At 42.4% G+C, this 17,624-nt stretch overlaps 1 long non-coding RNA gene across 2 annotated transcripts in view; it reads right to left on the bottom strand.

Moving 5' to 3' along the window:
• The window catches only part of LOC139441039 (uncharacterized), an 85,575-nt gene that overhangs the window by 27,032 nt on the left and 40,919 nt on the right, over window positions 1–17,624 (bottom strand). The gene's annotated exons all lie outside the window — the stretch shown is intronic.

Genomic DNA, 17,624 nt, shown 5'->3' with positions numbered 1-17,624 from the left:
TTAAACAGTCCCTTCAGTCTTCTGTCTGGATAAAGATGCTCAGGATCTCAGAAACTTCCCCCTCCCTTGCTCTTCCCCCTGAAATAGGATTGCACCTCCTTAGGAAGTACTGGGGGGAAGAGAGATGCTGGGCTGGCATTGTGCTGATCCCTAGGTTTATACTGCCTTGTGTTTCCAGCTCCGGGCTGACTCTCCTTGTCTGCTGATGGCCTAGATACAACTTGTCCACTGGCCTCCCTGAAGACTCCATGGACTGTTCCTCTGACTCATGCAATGTTCCCAAGGATTATTGGCCAACTTCTTGTTAATTCACCCTCCCCTCAGTTATGCTGTCTCAGCAGGCCCCTCCAATTACTGGCTGTGACCCCCTAAGGTCCTAGCCCGGAGGGTCACTCTGTAGCATCCCCAAAGCATACAGGAATACTTCCCTATCTTAAGAACTCCTCTCTGACAAACTCCCTCATCTATCTCTCAGCAGTTTCTGGGTCCCTCCTAAACCCCAAGGGAAACTCAAATTCAAGGCTCCCCTCTGCTGCTCTCCACAAAGTACACTTTGCTGTGGCAATGCACAGCCTGAGAGGTAGTCTTCTCCAGGAGCCCTCCTGTCCTCAGCGCTCCCCTCACCTGATCTAACATAGCTCCCACCACAAGGAAAAGAGCCTCGGAGGACACGCCTCTAACCACTTCACTCTCCACATTCCTCTCTCCTACAATCCAAGCCTCTCGAGCCTATTGTTTTGCAGCAAAAACTTCTTTTACATTTCTAGACTTTTGTACTTAGGCCCAGATGCAGTTTTTTTTAATGGGATGCTTCTATAAATTTATTTTGCAACTTTTTTATGTGTTCACTATTTTTTATTTCATAATATATTATGAGTTTCTTTCCAAGTCATTTCAGAGAGAGTTAGGTCATTCTTTTCAATAATTAAATGGCATGTCATTGCACAGATGTACTATAATTTACCTGTCAACCCTGACTGATGGACTTTGGTGATGTTTCCAACTCTTCACTATTAAAAACAATGCTGTGCCCTCGTTGGTGTGGCTCAGTGGATTGAGTGGCAGCCTGCAAACCGAAAGTTTGCTGGCTCGATTCCCAGTCAGGGCACGTGCCTGGGTTGCAGTTCAGGTCCCCAGCTGGGGGTGTGCAAGAGGCAACTAGTCCGTATATCTCTCACACATCGATGTTTCTCTCCCTCTCTTTCTCCCTTCTTTCTCCTTTCTCTAAAAATAAATAAATAAAATCTTTAAAATAAATAAAAACAATGCTGTCATTCTCATATACTGCTGTAGAAGTATAAATTATCATGACAGGGTGAATAGCCAAACTGTGTATATTCATAAAATGGAATACTGTGTGCGGCAATGAAAATAAATGAATTGCCATTATATGTAAGAACACAATTAATTGCACAATCATAAGCAAAAGAAGCGAGATGCAATACATAAAGCCTTCCCCATTTACGTAAATTTCAAGGTTATGCAAAACTAAACTATATTGCTTTATGGATGCCTAACCAGGTGATAAACTCTAAAGAAAAGGAGAGAATTATTATCAAAAAGTCAAGATAGGGAAAACTTTTAAAGAAAAGAGCTGTGTAAGTGAAATAAGCCAGACGGTGAGGGACAAATACCATATGATCTCACCTTCAACTGGAACATAATCAACAGAAGAAAAAAGCAAACAAAATATAACCAGAGACACTGAAGTTAAGAACAATCTAACAATAGCCAGGGCGGGGGTGGGGCGTGGGGGCGGGGACAGTGGGTAGAGGGGATTACAGGAAGTACTATAAAGGACACATGGACAAAATCAAGGGGGAGGGTGGAGGTGGGGGAGGGAGGTGGGTTCACCTGGGGTGGGGTGGAGGGATGGGGAGAAAAGGCATACAACTGTAATTGAATAACAATAAAAAAAAAAGGACACATGGACAAAATCACGGGGGAGGGTGGTGGGGGGGGAGGGTGGGTTCAGCTGGGGTGGGGTGGAGGGATGGGGAGAAAAGGCATACAAATGTAACTGAATAACAATAAAAATTTAAAAATAATAATAATAATTTTTTAAAAAAGAAAAGAGCAGTAATCCCTTCCACCAAGAATATACTTTCTTCCAAGGAACCGCAGTTGTGTGGATGCCGGTAGACTTTTTACACTGGGACAGGTTATTCCAGCATTTTTACCTGCACGTTCTAAGACAGTCGGGCACATCAGTCCTTTCAGCAGAACCTGCCTTAGGCACTTAACCTTTTGTGGCTCAGGCATGCCAAGACAAAAAAAAAAAAAAAAGGCCCAAATGAAAGAACAGATCAAAGCTCAAAAAAAAAAAATACAATTAAGCAACAAAGAGCTAGCCAACCAATCAGATACACAGTTCAAAACACTGGTAATCAGGATGCTCACAGAATTGGTTGAATATGTTCACAAATTAGATGAAAAAATGAAGGCTATGCTGAGTGAAATAAAGGAAAATGTACAGGGAACCAATAGTGATGGGAAGGAAACTGGAACTCAAATCAACAGTGCAGACCAGAAGGAAGAAAGAAACATCCAACCAGAAAAGAATGAAGAAATAAGAATTTTAAAAAATGAGGAGAGGCTTAAGAACCTTCAGGACATCTTTAAACGTTCCAACATCCGAATTATAGGGGTACCAGAAGGAGAAGAGGAAGGACAAGAAATTAAAAACTTATTTGAACAAATAATGAAGGAGAACTTCCCTCATCTGGCAAAGGAAATAGACTTCCAGGAAGTCCAGGAAGCTCAGAGAGTCCCAAAGAAGCTAGACCCAAGGAAGCACACACCAAGGCACATCATAATTACATTACCCAAGATTAAAGACAAGGAGAGAATCTTAAAAGCAGCAAGAGAATAGGAGACAGTTACCTACAAAGGAGTTCCCATAAGACTGTCAGCTGATTTCTCAAAAGAGACCTTGCAGGCAAGAAGGGGCTGGAAAGAAATATTCCAAGTCATGAAAGGCAAAGACCTACATCCAAGATTGCTCTATCAAACAAAGCTACCATTTAGAATGGAAGGGCAGATAAAGTGTTTCTCAGATAAGGTCAAATTAAAGGAGTTCATCATCACCAAGCCCTTATTATATGAAATGTTAAAGGGACTTACCTAAAAAATAGAAGAAGATAAAAAATATGAACCATAAAATGACAACAAACTCACAGTTATTAACAACCATACCTAAAAAAAACAAAAACAAAAACAAACTAAGAAAACGACTAGAACAGGAACAGAATCACAGAAATGGAGATCACATGGAGGGTTATCAGCAGGGGAGTGGGAGGGGGAGAGGAGGGAAAAGGTACAGAGAATAAGTAGCATGAATGGTAGGTAGAAAATAGGAGGAGGGTAAGAATAGTATAGGAAATGTAGAAGCCAAAGAACTTATAAGTATGACCCATGGACATGAACTAAAGGGGGGGAATGTGGGTGGGAGGCGGTATGCATGGCAGAGGGGAATAAAGGGGGGAAAATGGGACAACTAATAGCATAATCAATAAAATATATTATAAAAGAAAAAAAGTCAAGATAGTGGTTACTTGTAGAGCTGTGAGGTCCAACATAAATATAATGTGAGCCACAAAAGCAAGCTGTAAATGTAATTTTAAATTTTCTAGTAGTTACATTAAAAAAAGGGACAAAGCAGGTGAAGTTCATATATATTTTATTTAACCCCATATATTCAAAATATTATCATTGAAGCATGCAATCAATATTAAAAATTATTAATGAAGTACTTGTCATTTTTTATACTTTTTTTTAAGTCTTCATAATCCAATGTGAATTTTACACTTACAGCACATCTGAATTACAACTAGCCACGTTTCAAGTGCTTATTAGCCATGTGTGGCTAGTGACTATCACACTAGACAGCCCAGCTCTAGTGAACATGAGAGTCAGGAAAGAGGCTCTCTCTACAAGAGAGAAGTAGGATTGCGACTGGGAAGGTCCCATGGGGACTTCTGGGGAAATGGCACTGTTTTATCTCTCTTGGTATGAGTGCCGGTGACATGAATGTTTGCTCCATAATTATTCATTAAACCATATGTGGTGAATTTTATGAACATTTTTGAATGTGCATTGTTTCACCAAAAAAAAATGTTTTAAAGGTACTAAATGTATATCCTTGTACATTTATCATCATAAACTGCACCAAATATTTCTGAAGGATAAATTTATAGAAGTATAACTACTGGATCAAATAATACAAACATTAAAACATGCAGTAGCACTAAATTACCTCCCAAATGCTTGTACCAATTCCCACTCCTACCAATAATAAGTGAAAATTCCCATTCCTTTATATGCTTACCAACCCTGAGTTTTATCAATTTTAGGACATTTTTAACAGTTATGTGTAAGAAGGTATTTGAGGAGTTAGGGCCACTCAATGACCATTTCAAGAATTTACAAAACATTCCATTCGGTACAAGTTCTCCTTGAGCATACAGTGGCATTAACAATCGGGTTGCTGGTCCTTGTGCCTTTGAAACAGATGGGCATCTGCATTCTTGAGCTGCCGTTGCCTTGCATCAGCAACTTCGCCCTGCAGCTAGGTAGTATTTGAAATAGCTTTCCCTTGAAAGTGCCCACCCCAAGCTTCATTCCCACTGCACATTTTAGCTTTTGATTCTTCGCCTCAGGGCTGTTTCATGTGGTCAAGCTTTGGCTTCAGTGGTAGCCAAATGCAAGTCTGCAGAACCAATGATGGCCTTGACTTGACTAAATGAAAAATATTTTTCTTGGCACTAGTCCAATCTTTCTCCTCTAAGGTGTCATTTCAATCCTGCCTCCTTTCATGTGACATTTCTAAATGTTTAAAATCTATGTTTGGGACTCACCTAATAAAACTGCCTTTGGAGATGGATTATCAGCCACACAAGAAAAATGAGTCTCATTACACTGCAATCACAAAATATTCCTGTATTTGTCAGATTCTTTTCTCTACCTCCCCTTCTTTACTCCTTCCATTTCCTCTTCCTTCTCTCTCTCTCTCTCTCTCTTCTATTTCCCAACATCTTAGCTTAGTTCTGATCTCCACTTTCTTCCTCTTCAACTTAAGCCCATAGCCTGAGGGTCCCAAGAGGCTCAAAGTCCCCAGGCAAGATGCTCCAGGCCATAAAGGTGGCAGCAGAGAGATAAAGGACCCTGGAGACAGACTGAGACTTTAATCACCAAAGGATTTACCCAGAGCTCAACAAGCAGATCTATGCAGGAGGGCTTCCACGTTTAGTGCTGATTTGCTAGCAAAAAGTAAATTACCTCAACATCACTAATCATCAGAGAAATATTAATTAAAACCACAATGAGAGTTGCAGCCAAGATGGAGGGGTAGGTAGAAACGCTTCATTTCCTCATACAACCAAAAGGAGGATAACAACAAGTTCAAAAACAGAAAACAACCAAAACTGCCAGAAAATCAAACTGTATGGAACTCCAACAACCAAGGAGATAAGGAAACATTCATCCAGACTGGCAGGAGGGGCAGAGACTGGCAGCCGGGCAGAGAGGACACACAGCAAGGTGGTGGCTGGCAGCTGGGACATCCCACATTAGCGTGTGGATGAGCCAAGAGGAACAACAGGGGAGTGAGACAGACCAAAACCCAGGGTTTCAGTGAGGGAAACTAAAGATTCAAAAGCCTCTGGCTCTAATATTATACAGGGGTTGCGAAGCCAGGAGAAACTCCCAATCTTACAAAAGAGTCTGTTGGAGAGGCCCACGGGATCCTAGAACATACACAAACCCAGCCACCTGGGAATTAGCACCCGAAAAAGCACAATGTGCTTGTGGAAAGCAAGGGAAGTGACAAGAAGAGGGGTGAGCACCCAGCAAGCAGCATTGCTCCTTCTTGGACCCCTCCCCACATACAGCATCACAATGCAGTGACCTGGTTGCCCTGCCCTGGTGAATACTTAAGGCTCCACCCTTTACTACATAACAGGCATGCTGAGACTAAGAAAATATGGCCCAAATGAAAGAACAGATCAAAACTCCAGAAAAAGAACTAAGCTATGAACAGATAGTGAGCCTATCAGATGCAGAGTTCAAAATACTGGTAATCAGGATGCTCACAGAAATTATTGAGTTCAGTCGCAAAAGGAAGGAAGAAATGAAGGCTATACAAAGTGAAAGAAAGGGAAAAAATACAAGGGACCAACAGTGAAGGGCAGGGAACTGGGACTCGAATCAATGATGTGGAACAAAAGGAAGAAATAAACATTCAACCAGGACATAATGAAGAAACAAGAATTTTTAAAAATGAGGAGAGGTTTAGGAACCTTCAGGACATCTTTAAACGTTCCAACATCCGAATTATAGGGGTACCAGAAGGAGAAGAGGAAGGACAAGAAATTAAAAACTTACTTGAACAAATAATGAAGGAGAACTTCCTCAATCTGGCAAAGGAAATAGACTTCCAGGAAGTCCAGGAAGCTCAGAGAGTCCAAAAGAAATTGAATCCAAGAAGAAACACACCAAGGCACATCATAATTAATTTCTCAAGATTAAGCATAAGGAGAGAATCTTAAAAGCAGCAAGAGAAAAGGAGACAGTTACCTACAAAGGAGTTCCCATAAGACTATGAGCTGATTTCTCAAAGGAAACCTTGCAGGCAAGAAGGGGCTGGAAAGAAGTATTCCAAGTCATGAAAGGCAAGGACCACATCCAAGATTACTCTATGCAGCAAAGCTTTCATTTAGAATGTAAGGGCAGATAAAATGCTTCCCAGATAAGGTCAAGTTAAAGGAGTTCATCATCACCAAGCCCTTATTATATGAAATGTTAAAGGGACTTACCTAAAAAATAGAAGAAGATAAAAAATATGAACCATAAAATGACAACAAACTCACAACTATCAACAACTGAACCTACAAAACAAAAACAAACTAAGCAAACAACTAGAACAGGAACAGAATCACAGAAATGGAGATCACATGGAGGACTATCAGCGGGGAGGGGGAGAGGGAGAATAGGAGAAAAGGTACAGGGAATAAGAAGCGTAATTGCTAGGCATAAAATAGACAGGGAGAGGTTAAGAATACTATAGGAAATGGAGAAGCCAAAGAATTTTATATATATGAGGAGAGGATATGACCCATGGACATGAACTAAGGGGGTGGGGAATGCTGGAAGGAGGGTGGTGCAGGGCAGACGGGGATAAGGGGAGAAAAAAATTGGGACAACTTTAATAGCATAATCAATAAAATATATTTGAAAAAATATAAAACATTAAAAAAAACAAAAAGAAATATCATCTCACACTTGTCAGAATGGCTGTCATCAATAAATCAACAAACAAGTGCTGGCAAGGATGCAGAGAAAGGGGAACCCTTCTGCACTGTTGGTGGGAATGCAGACTGGTGCAGCCACTATGGAAAGCAGTATGGAGATAACTCAAAAAATTAAAAATGAATCTGTCTTTTGACTCAGTGATCCCACTTCTGGGAGTACATTCAACAGAACCCAAAACAGTAATTCAAAAGAACATAAGCACCCCTGTGTTCATTGCAGCTTTATTCACAATCATCAAGTTATGGAAACAGTCCAAGTGTCCATCAGTAGGTGAGTGGATAAAACAACTATGGGACATTGACACAATGGAATACTACTTGGATGTAAAAAAAGCAGAAAATTTCACCCTTTGCAACAGTATGGATGGACCTAGAGAACATTATGCTAAGTGAAATAAGCCAGTCAGAGAAAGACAAATACCACATGATTTCACTCATATGTGGAATCTAGTGAAGAAACTGAACTAACAAGGAAAGTGGGGACAGACGCACAGATGGAGAGCAGGATGACAGCTACTGAGGAGGGGTGGAGGTGAGAGGATGAAGGGATTGAGAAGAAAGGAAAAAGGACTCATGGACATGGACAACAGTGTGGTGATTGCTGGGGAGGGAGGGTATAAGGAGACTAAATGGTAATTACAATAAAGATCTTTTATAGAAAAGTGAATTACATGGGCACAAACAACTTGACACCCTAAGTGGAATGATCAAAACTAAGGGTGGCCTGCTTGTACTTTTGTCTAAATTAAGAACGGGAAATTGTCTGGTATTGCAGAACTACAATTGTAGAACAGCGTGACTGACTAGTAAGGATGTTCAGGCTCCAGTGCAGATCTCCTGAATCAGGATAATCAAGATGCTCATCCTGGTTAGGAACCACTCAACAGAGGGAGGCACCCGGAGTTCCCAGCTTGAGTGCGATTTTTGTACTTACGGGGGAGAAAAGCTACTTCTATTTTTAATGGGTCTTGCTTTTCCAAGAGTATAGCCTTTAAGTATCCATTATAGCATCTGCTATTAAAATTTTAAAGAAAAGGGGAAATGTGGGTCAGTTTCATGCAATAGGAACTAAGGAAAAAATTAATTTTTATCCCTTCAAAATGCTTTTTCATCCCAGTTATATTTACAGATACTGAAATAAAATGAACCAGACAGACACAAGATGTGCTCTCAAACTGTTTGTAGGCTAGGAGGAATGAAATAACTTACAACAAACATCTCTAAAATTGTGCTAAGTTACATTGTGTCACAGGGCCCTTCACCGGGTCCAGAAGGTCACAGAGGTTTCCAGAGGAAGAGACCCCTGTGCCAGTAGACAAGAGCACATCTAGGAGAGTGGGGACAGACTCGAGGGGCAGGGGCAAGAGCCTGGTAAATATGCTGGGATGCAAAGAAAGCTTGGGGGGTGGGGGAGGTATGATCACATGAAAAAGCTTCTGAAGCACAGAGTGTGGGGTCACCCATGCCTTGTGGAAAATGGTAAGGATTTGGGATTTGATTCCAAATACAGTAGAAAACCATGGTGGGTTTTAGGTAGAAGCGATAGTACCTAAACTCTTCTTTCAGAGATCAGTCTGGGTCTCTGATCAGAGATCAGAGCATCATGAAGAATTGAAATTATCATGATTAAGAAAAATGCATTTGCTACTTGTCCTAAGTTCCTGGCATAGAGCTTCTAAAACTCTTGGAATTTCCTAAGTGGTAAAGGTGAGAGAATTGTTTTTCGTTGTTCAGCCATTCCTGTGTTTAAGTTAATGAGCGGCTCCGGATGGAACCCTAGGTGGCTTCAGGACCGAGGCTGGAGGAATCAACCTTGTGATCTGAGGGCTGGAACTTTCAGCCCCACCCCAACCCCACCCTCCAGGGCCTGGAGATTGAGTTTAACTACCAATGGCCAATGATTTAGTCCATCATGTCTACATAATTAAATCTCCACTTACAACCCTCTGCAATGGGGATGGGAGAGCTTCTGGGTTGGCGAACACAGTGAGGCGCTGGGAAGGTGGTGCACCGGGAGAGAGCATTCACGCCACGTGCTCCTTCCCACACGCCTCACCTTACGCGCCTCTTTCATTTAGCTGTTCTGAGTACTCTTTCTAATAAACGAGAACTAGAGAGTAAAGTGTTTTCCTGAGTGCTAGCAAATTATCAAATTTGAGGAAGGGCTCATGGGAAACTCCAACTGATAGCTTATACGTCGGAAGTAAAGAAGGTGGGGGCTTTCCCGTGGCGTGTAAAGTAGGGGTAGTCTCGTGGGACTGGATCCTTAACTTGTAGAATCTGATGCTATCTCCAGGGAGATAGTGCCGGAATGTAATTGAAATGTAGGGCACATTTCAGCTGGCCTTGGAGAATTGGTTTGGGTGTGGGGAGAAGACAAACCCACACATTTGGTCTCAGAAGTGTTCTGAGCACAGAAAGTTTTATTTTTAAAATGGATTTACAGGAAGTAGGCATGGATGGAGTAATGGCAGTGTAGGTAAGAAAAAATAATGAAATCAAAAGTGGACAGTTCAGATCCATTAGTTAGGAGGTGAAACCAACTTAACTTCATGGTTGACTGGAAATGGCAAACGAGGAAAAGGGAAGCAAGAAGGGTAAATCCTAGGTTTCTGATTGGGGAAACTGAGCTTGGGAATACAATTTACTGAGATGGGGAACACTGAAGCAGGATCAGGTCTTAGGGGCCAAAAAGAAGAAACCAGGGTGTCCAATACACAGCAGGAAATAAGGATAGGTGCCCAGAAATGACATCCGAATTGCATCATAAATTTGGGAAAGGTCGGCCCAGAGATGCGTGACCAATATGTCCCCAGACCCCGCCTCCTCTAATGGCAAAGTAAGGCCACATCTCCGTGAGCATCCAAATTGCTTCATCCTTTGCCAGGGCTCTCGTCCAGAAATACCCAACGACTCTCAGGGCTGTCAATACCGGCCCAGCTCTCCCAATGTCCACATGTCTCTTGCTGCCACTGCAGGGAGGGCAGAGGACTCAGATGTGCCCCTCAGAGGTGCACCTGCTCCCCAGAGGGCAGAATCAGAGGCCAGTTTTACCACCAAAGGAAGAATTGCTTGAAGGCACTCCTGGCCTCTTTCTACCTGGGGAAGTAAAGTGACTTACCTGCTTGGAAATTTGGGAAGAACTGGGCATGCAAGACCCATATTCACCTGTCTTCTTGGGAATAAGATACCCACAAGGAGCACAATTCAGCGGCTCCTCAGAGGCTGGCCTTTCCCCCCTGCCCTGGTCCATCACTGCCTGTGACTGAGAGAGAAATTTTGTCTAATTCTGGACTTAGAGATGAATGAGCCTATTTGAGTAACAGACCTAAAATACATCGTGCCCTTTGACAGTAAAAAGATGGCTCATTGTCGTATCTAGCACATAACATTTCTTATTTGCTGTCTTTCCCTAACAAAAACTAGTTGTACACAACATTTTTAAGAGTTGCTTAACAGTCCTCAGTATGATACACCATAATTTAACCAGTCCTCTATGAATAGCCATTCATCTTGTTACCACTTTTCAGTCATTTTAACACTTATCTCAGTCAATACCCTTGAACATACAATTTTATACAACTGTCTACAGTGTGCGGGTAGAACTGCTGGGTCAAAAAGCATATATATTTTTGTTGGCTTGTTTTGTGCCTTTTCTTTTTAAGTATTGACACCTCTTATTTGAGACAATACATACTTCTACCGGCATGGATGTATTAGTCTTCTATTGCTGCATAATAACTTATCACAAATTTAAAAGCATAACATTTTCTGTGGTACAGGAGTGCAGGTACATCTTTCTTGTGTCCTTCACTCAGGGTTTCACAAGGTTGCAGTCAGGGTGTCACCTGCGCTGTGTTCTCATCTGGATGCTCAAATAGAGAAGAATTCTCTTCCTTGGTGTGGTATGCATGCGCATCTGGCTTCTTACTGGCTGCTGGAGGCTGCCCACAGTTCCCTGACACATGGCCCGCTCACAGTAAGGTCGCAGCTTGGTTCTTTGCTTCAAGACTAGCAGGAGGCTCTATCTCCAGCATGCCGACAGAGACTGACAAAATGTAACAATCACGGAGGTGACATCCCATCACTGCTGTTGTTAGACAAGCAAATCACATGTCCTACCCACTCTCAAGGAAAGGGGATTCTACAGAACACATCACCGGCAGGCAGAGATCATGGGGGCGTCTGAGAATCCCGCTCACCACTGAGGCACCTGGCTCCCCAGGCCAGTCCCAGTTATCAGCCTCTGCCAATCTGACAGGTAACAAAAGCTATCTTGTTTTAATGGCACTTTTTGACTACCAGTGAAGCTAAATACCTTTTCATATGTTTACTAGATATTTCCTACTTCATTTTTCGTAACATTTCTGCTCTTTGGCCAATGTTTTACTGAAATGTTAGTACAACTCAATAATCTCTTATCAGCAATTCAAAAAATTCTTAAAACTCTAAAACTTTTCAATTGTTCACAACCCATTTGGTAGCAAAATCTGGCTTGAATTGAACTCATTTGTCAGCAAAACCTCCTTGGACTGATGCAAGGATATTTATAGTTCTATTTATCTCGTTTTGTGTGAATATTCACATCATTTCACTGCAGAACTAAAAATATATTTGACTAACTGCATACTCCCCTGAACCTCACTAGGCATATTAAATAATATACATGTACCATTTACCTTTCTAACGCCCCCCCAAATAGAATTCTGGAATATTTATAGTCCCAAGGCTTTTGGTAAGGACTTACGGAACTCTATTTCTGATTGGGCCCCAAAATGTTTTTTATATTATGAACAGTGCCAGCTTCTCCCCATTTTGTCATGTTCCCCATTTTGTCATAGGATTTTCTAGTTACTAATTAATTTATGTTCATTGCAAAAAAAATTCAAACATAGATTACAACAGTGGTTCTCAATCAAGTCAATGATGACTTTGAAAATCTGATTAAAGTACTGGGAAAGCTCCTCAAGAAACTTTTGTATAATTTTGCACATAATTTCAGGAGCTTTTCAGACTTAGACACCAGGTTAAGAACCTCTGCTTTCTGTACGCTCCCACGGAACTGTTCGTCCTTTCCTTTGACTTCATGACTCCCTAATATGTGTGATACATTTCTATGTCTGTCTATCTATCTATCTATCTATATATATAATATATATATATATATATCCTCAGTGCAGATCCATTTTCTAATTATCATATCTCCATATTCATCAGACTGCTAAACGACTTCACTTAAATATTTCATGAACATCAAATTCAATACATCAAAACTGAAATCATTTCCTCCTATGCCAAACTCATTCATCTTTTAATATTAATTTTTAAAGAATGGAACTGAAACCAGAAAAGCTGGCATTCATGCAGCCTGTCACTACCAGACCCAATGAGCAGAGAGAGAGAACAAATCTTTATGGGCACTTTATTCAGACGGCCAGTGATCTGAGAAGATGGCGAGTTATATACCCTAACAGACTGTCTTAAATTCCAGTTTAAACCAACACTTTTTATCAGGAGAAGAAAAGTTTAGGTAAGGGGTTTGGAATTCAAGGGAAAAGTTTATCAGATAAAAGCTGCAGCATTCTTTCATCTGCGTCCTGGACGGTGGGCGTCTCAGCCTGGAGCGCAAGGGCTCAGGCACCATCCTGACTGCTGGCAATTCCTCCTGACGCACAGAGTGGAACTGCTCGTGGTCTCCTGGAGTCAGGGAGGGTCATACCTTCAGTTCCTGAAACAATAGCTTTTTACGTTCATTGATTACTAAGCTTATTAGCTATGACCTAAACTAAAGTTTTCCAACTCTTGAGTCCCGCATCAGAATCACCAACCACTCAAGTGAGTCAGCCAAAAATCTAGTCAGCAATCATGACTTCCAACTCTCCACTACCTTGATATCTCTCCATTGTGTGCACATCTCACCTCCATTGCAACAAAGTTCTCATGTTGGTGCATTGCCTGAATTATTCCAACAGCCTCCTAAATAGTTTTCCTACAGATGTTTTATCCCCTCCAGTCCACGTTCAACACCATAACCAGGGTGATCTTTCTAAAATGCAAATCTCATATCACTTAAAACTCTTCAGTGACTCATCACTACTCTCAGGATAAAATCCATACTTCTTATTATGACTTACAAAGTCCATTGTCATCTACAACCCCATTTACTTCCTGCACGATCATCCCTATATCTGATCCTTCCCTGCCTCCCCCAGTCCTTATATTAGTGAATGTCACCAATGACCAGCTTGTTCAAGACAGAAACCTGGACTCCCGCCCCCATCTCACCCTGAAAGCCTGATTAGTCACCGTATCCTGCTGTTTCTACCTGCAGTGCCACCACCCTTGTCCCAGTCACCATCTCCGTCTACCTGGATACCAAACCAGCCTTCCCTCCTTGAGGAGGGGGTAAAACAGATAGTTCTTATGAATACCATGACTAACTAGGCTTCAATTTTATACTGTAAAAACTGTGTAACAACAAATAATATGCTGTTAAAAACCCTGGTGAACATAACAGATTCACGGGAGCTAGAGCTTCCTTGTAAACTATTTTTAAAAACTCACACAATCAAGGCTTTGTACATATTCAGAAGACTGAAAGCTGACAAAGCAAGAAAACAAATGCCAAGAAAAACATGATGCTTTAATTAAACCATTATACTATTTTATTGCTCGAAGTAAATTGGGAAAGTATAAAGGGACTGAGATTTTATCCTGCTTCAAGGCTAACAAATTAGCCCAATAACTACTTCATGGATGCAGATAAAACACAAGACTACAGGGTTCGAGAAAAAGTCTGTTGCCCAGAGCAACAGCAACAGCTGGTATCAGTATCTTTTTATTCTGGTTTCTCAAGCTCTAATTCCCAAAGGGACTCGCAAAGAGGGCCTAGGTGACATCTACCCACACAATGGGTCTCACACAGGCAAGACCCCAGGCAAGACCCCCGAGCTTAGAGAAGCCCACTCATTTTAAACTGGACAGTAAGCATGTCAGCCCTTTGTTCCAGAGGCAACACCATCTCTCCCAAGGTTCTACGCAAGCCTACCCTTAGCTGTAAAAGGAGACTCTACATCTTTCAAGGCTGCTCCCTTCACAAACATCCTTGAAAGGACAGTCTGAAACAAAGACAGTTAGAGTCATTGTTCACAAGACAAGCAGAAATGTGAGAGGCCCACAAAAAACTATTTCCCAACAATATTTACTCCCCAAACACGCTGGTTCCTACACATCACTGTGGCATTCCATCACTGCTCTAATTAACCTAATCAACGGAGAGGCTGGAACCAAATCGACTTGTCTAACACAAAGTTTAATTAAGGCTACTATCTATAGACTCCACGCAGTAGGATGAAGCCATCCTATTCCAAACTCAACCATGGTCCCCAGAGTCCAGAGCCAACCAACTTAGCAAATGCCATGAACCATCTGGGTTTACCTAAGAAAGGCAAGTGGCTTTTCTTTTTTTAAGTTTCTGTATTGAACTTTCCACTTGGCCCGAGGCATTAATCTAGACACAGCAAGATGTTACAGAGATTGCACACACTCCACCTCCGCCCAGGAGGAAGAAGCCCAAGGCAGTTCTCCCAGCTATGACAACTTCAGCTAATGAGCTGAGGCCGACCCGAATTCCTTCCAGGGCTAAGGCGGTATCATTAATCACTTCAGCTAAAATCATGAATAAATTTTGTACTACCTTTCCTAATTGGATGACTCCTATTATAGGGATAACTGCCCACAAGGTGTGCATAAATAATAAGTCAGGTATCTTTCTAGAGAGCCTCATTTTGGAGAGATTTCTCGGTCATAAGGGCCACTGATCTAACAGTGGTGTTTCAAGGCCTCTTATGATTGTCCATAAGGAGTTTTCAGAAGAGGCAAGTTAATGCCTGGCTTCCACACAATAAATAAAGTCCATAGGCACACATGATATCACTGGAAAAACGTGTTTTCAATTGTTGGCTTCCTCAAGTGGGGCCTACGTCATTCAAAGGGCATAGGTTGATATTCCTCCAACAGGGCCTCCTGGCAAGCTGGTCAGCCTTAGTTAGGATTCCCCATTCAGTTTAAATAATTGAATCTGTCCCTTTCTGGAGGAATTGCCTGAGAGCTGTCAGTCCAAACTGGCCCATCAGTCCACACCACTGGGAAGGTGGCATTCATCCATTGCTGAGTATCTTTTCTAATAAAAACCACACCATCATCAAGTTATAAACGGTCCAGAAAGCTGAAAACATGACACAGATTAGTTTCAAAAGACAAAACAGAGTGGCTGGAACTAGCTGATTGGGCTGGAGCAGCAGTGCTGGGCGCTGAAAAAGTGTCACCAGCAGTAAGGCACAACAGAGCCCTAGAGGAGGTCAAAAGTCTGGTACATTCAATCTTCCACAAGCAAGCAAGTGGGGGTGAAGGCCCACACTGTGTGACGACCTCCCCGACACTGAAACCCTTCCGGCTGCAGTCCCAAGTCTGACTCGCAGTGGTGTGAATCAGAAACGGGTCCTCACCTTTGTGCCGAGCCCAAGACGGTGGCTATGTTGCCATGTCCAGTACAACGAGGCCCCCGGGCAGTAACGGGCAGTGCAGTGTTGATGTGAGCAGCAGCTCGATACCAGAGAACTGGCCTTACGATGGGCATCTACATGGGTGGCCCAGACAGCTTGATCAGCAGCTGTGACTTATCACATTTTGCAGCCCCAAAGGGAGGTGTCATCAACCTACCAACCTGTAGTTTTCTGAGTAACAGACCAAACTGCTAGACCATTCACTACATCTCAAAAGTCAGTAAAAATACAAGTTTTATCAAGGGGAGTACTGGCAGGGCTGCGAGAACAGCCGTGAGTTTTGCGTGTGAGCAGAGCAGCCGTGCCCATGTTGGGCTCTGCACGGCTGGCACTGAGGCTCAACAGTACCAGAAGCTCAGTGGAGACATTGGGCTTAAGCTTAGCCAAATCATCAGTGAACTGGGCCCCTGTATTTGGGGTAATCTCTGCAAAGCGAGGTCCCCACTGAACCAGCAGTTTCGCTTCTGGCAGCAGAACAAGAGATAAAGAATCCCAGAGAAAACAGCTGCCACTTCTCATGGAAACTTGAGAAGCTCCTGGAGCCGCTCAGCTGAATTCCGGCGTTTCTACTACTAGTGAGTGAGTCCTGTCTGGACCTCCCCGTCTGGTTCGTCTTTGAGTCGGGTTGATCCACCCAAATGGGACTATCCTGATGAAGAGTCGCAAGGCCTCCAAGGGTCAGTTTTCAAAAACAGCCCAATGACAGGGTAATAGCTGCTTTTCAGAAGGATAGCCAGTTCAGGGGGCAAGGATTCCCAAATATCCAAGTAGCATCTCAGATGGAGGATGCCTTTTTTTGCAGGAATCTAACTAGTTAAATAATTAGTCACAGAGACTTGTAGCTCAAAGGGCTCATTAGGGTTGTGGGGACTCCTCTGAAGGCATCTATTCCCAAATAATGAGAATCACCTCTGGTACATACAAGTATTCAAAATGCAGACATGTAAACACTGATACCAATTACAGGAAGTTCTCACTTTGCATTGTCAATAGGTTCTTGGAAACTAGAACTTTAAGTGAAATGATGTGTCACAAAACTAATTTTATCACAGGATAATTAATATAAACAAGAGTTAAGATCCTATGGCATATTTCTGGTCACAAAAACATCATCAAACTTCTAAGTAAAGACCCAAAACACTTCTAATATTAAATATTGAATTGATGTGAGCTATACATACATTTAAGAAAGATGAATAAAACAAGTAAAAACAGTCCTTTTCCAACCTGCTTACTTCATTTCAGGGTCAGGGGGCTGTAGCCTGTCCTAGCAACTCAGGGTGCAAGGCGAGACCCCGTCCTGGACAGGATGTCCTTCCACTGAAGGGCCACTCTCTCTCGCGCTCTCTCTCTCTCTCTCTCTCTCTCACACACACACACACACACACACACACATGCATGCACGCACGCACGCACGCGCACACTCACTCACTCAGACTAGGCAATGCAGACACGCCAGTTCACCTCCTGTGTGCATCTTTGGGATGTGGAAGGAAATACAAGTCCCTGGAGAAAACCCACACAGACACGGGGAGAATGTGCTAACTGCACACCAACAGTGGCCCCAGCTGGGAATCCTTTACTTTTTTTCTCATAATGTTAAGAGTAAAATGATATTAAATAAAATAGCATGATTCAGGGACCTGTTGTATGCAGTCATCAGTGGAAGCTACAACAGCACATTAAATAGGACCAAAGGGCTCCACCCAACAGCATCACAAGAATTTCCCTGATCCATTGCAAAAATTGCCCA

The sequence above is a fragment of the Desmodus rotundus genome, chromosome 7, assembly GCF_022682495.2.
Source record: "Desmodus rotundus isolate HL8 chromosome 7, HLdesRot8A.1, whole genome shotgun sequence".
Classification (NCBI taxonomy): Eukaryota; Metazoa; Chordata; class Mammalia; order Chiroptera; family Phyllostomidae; genus Desmodus; species Desmodus rotundus.
This window is presented reverse-complemented; position numbering and strand designations above follow the sequence as displayed.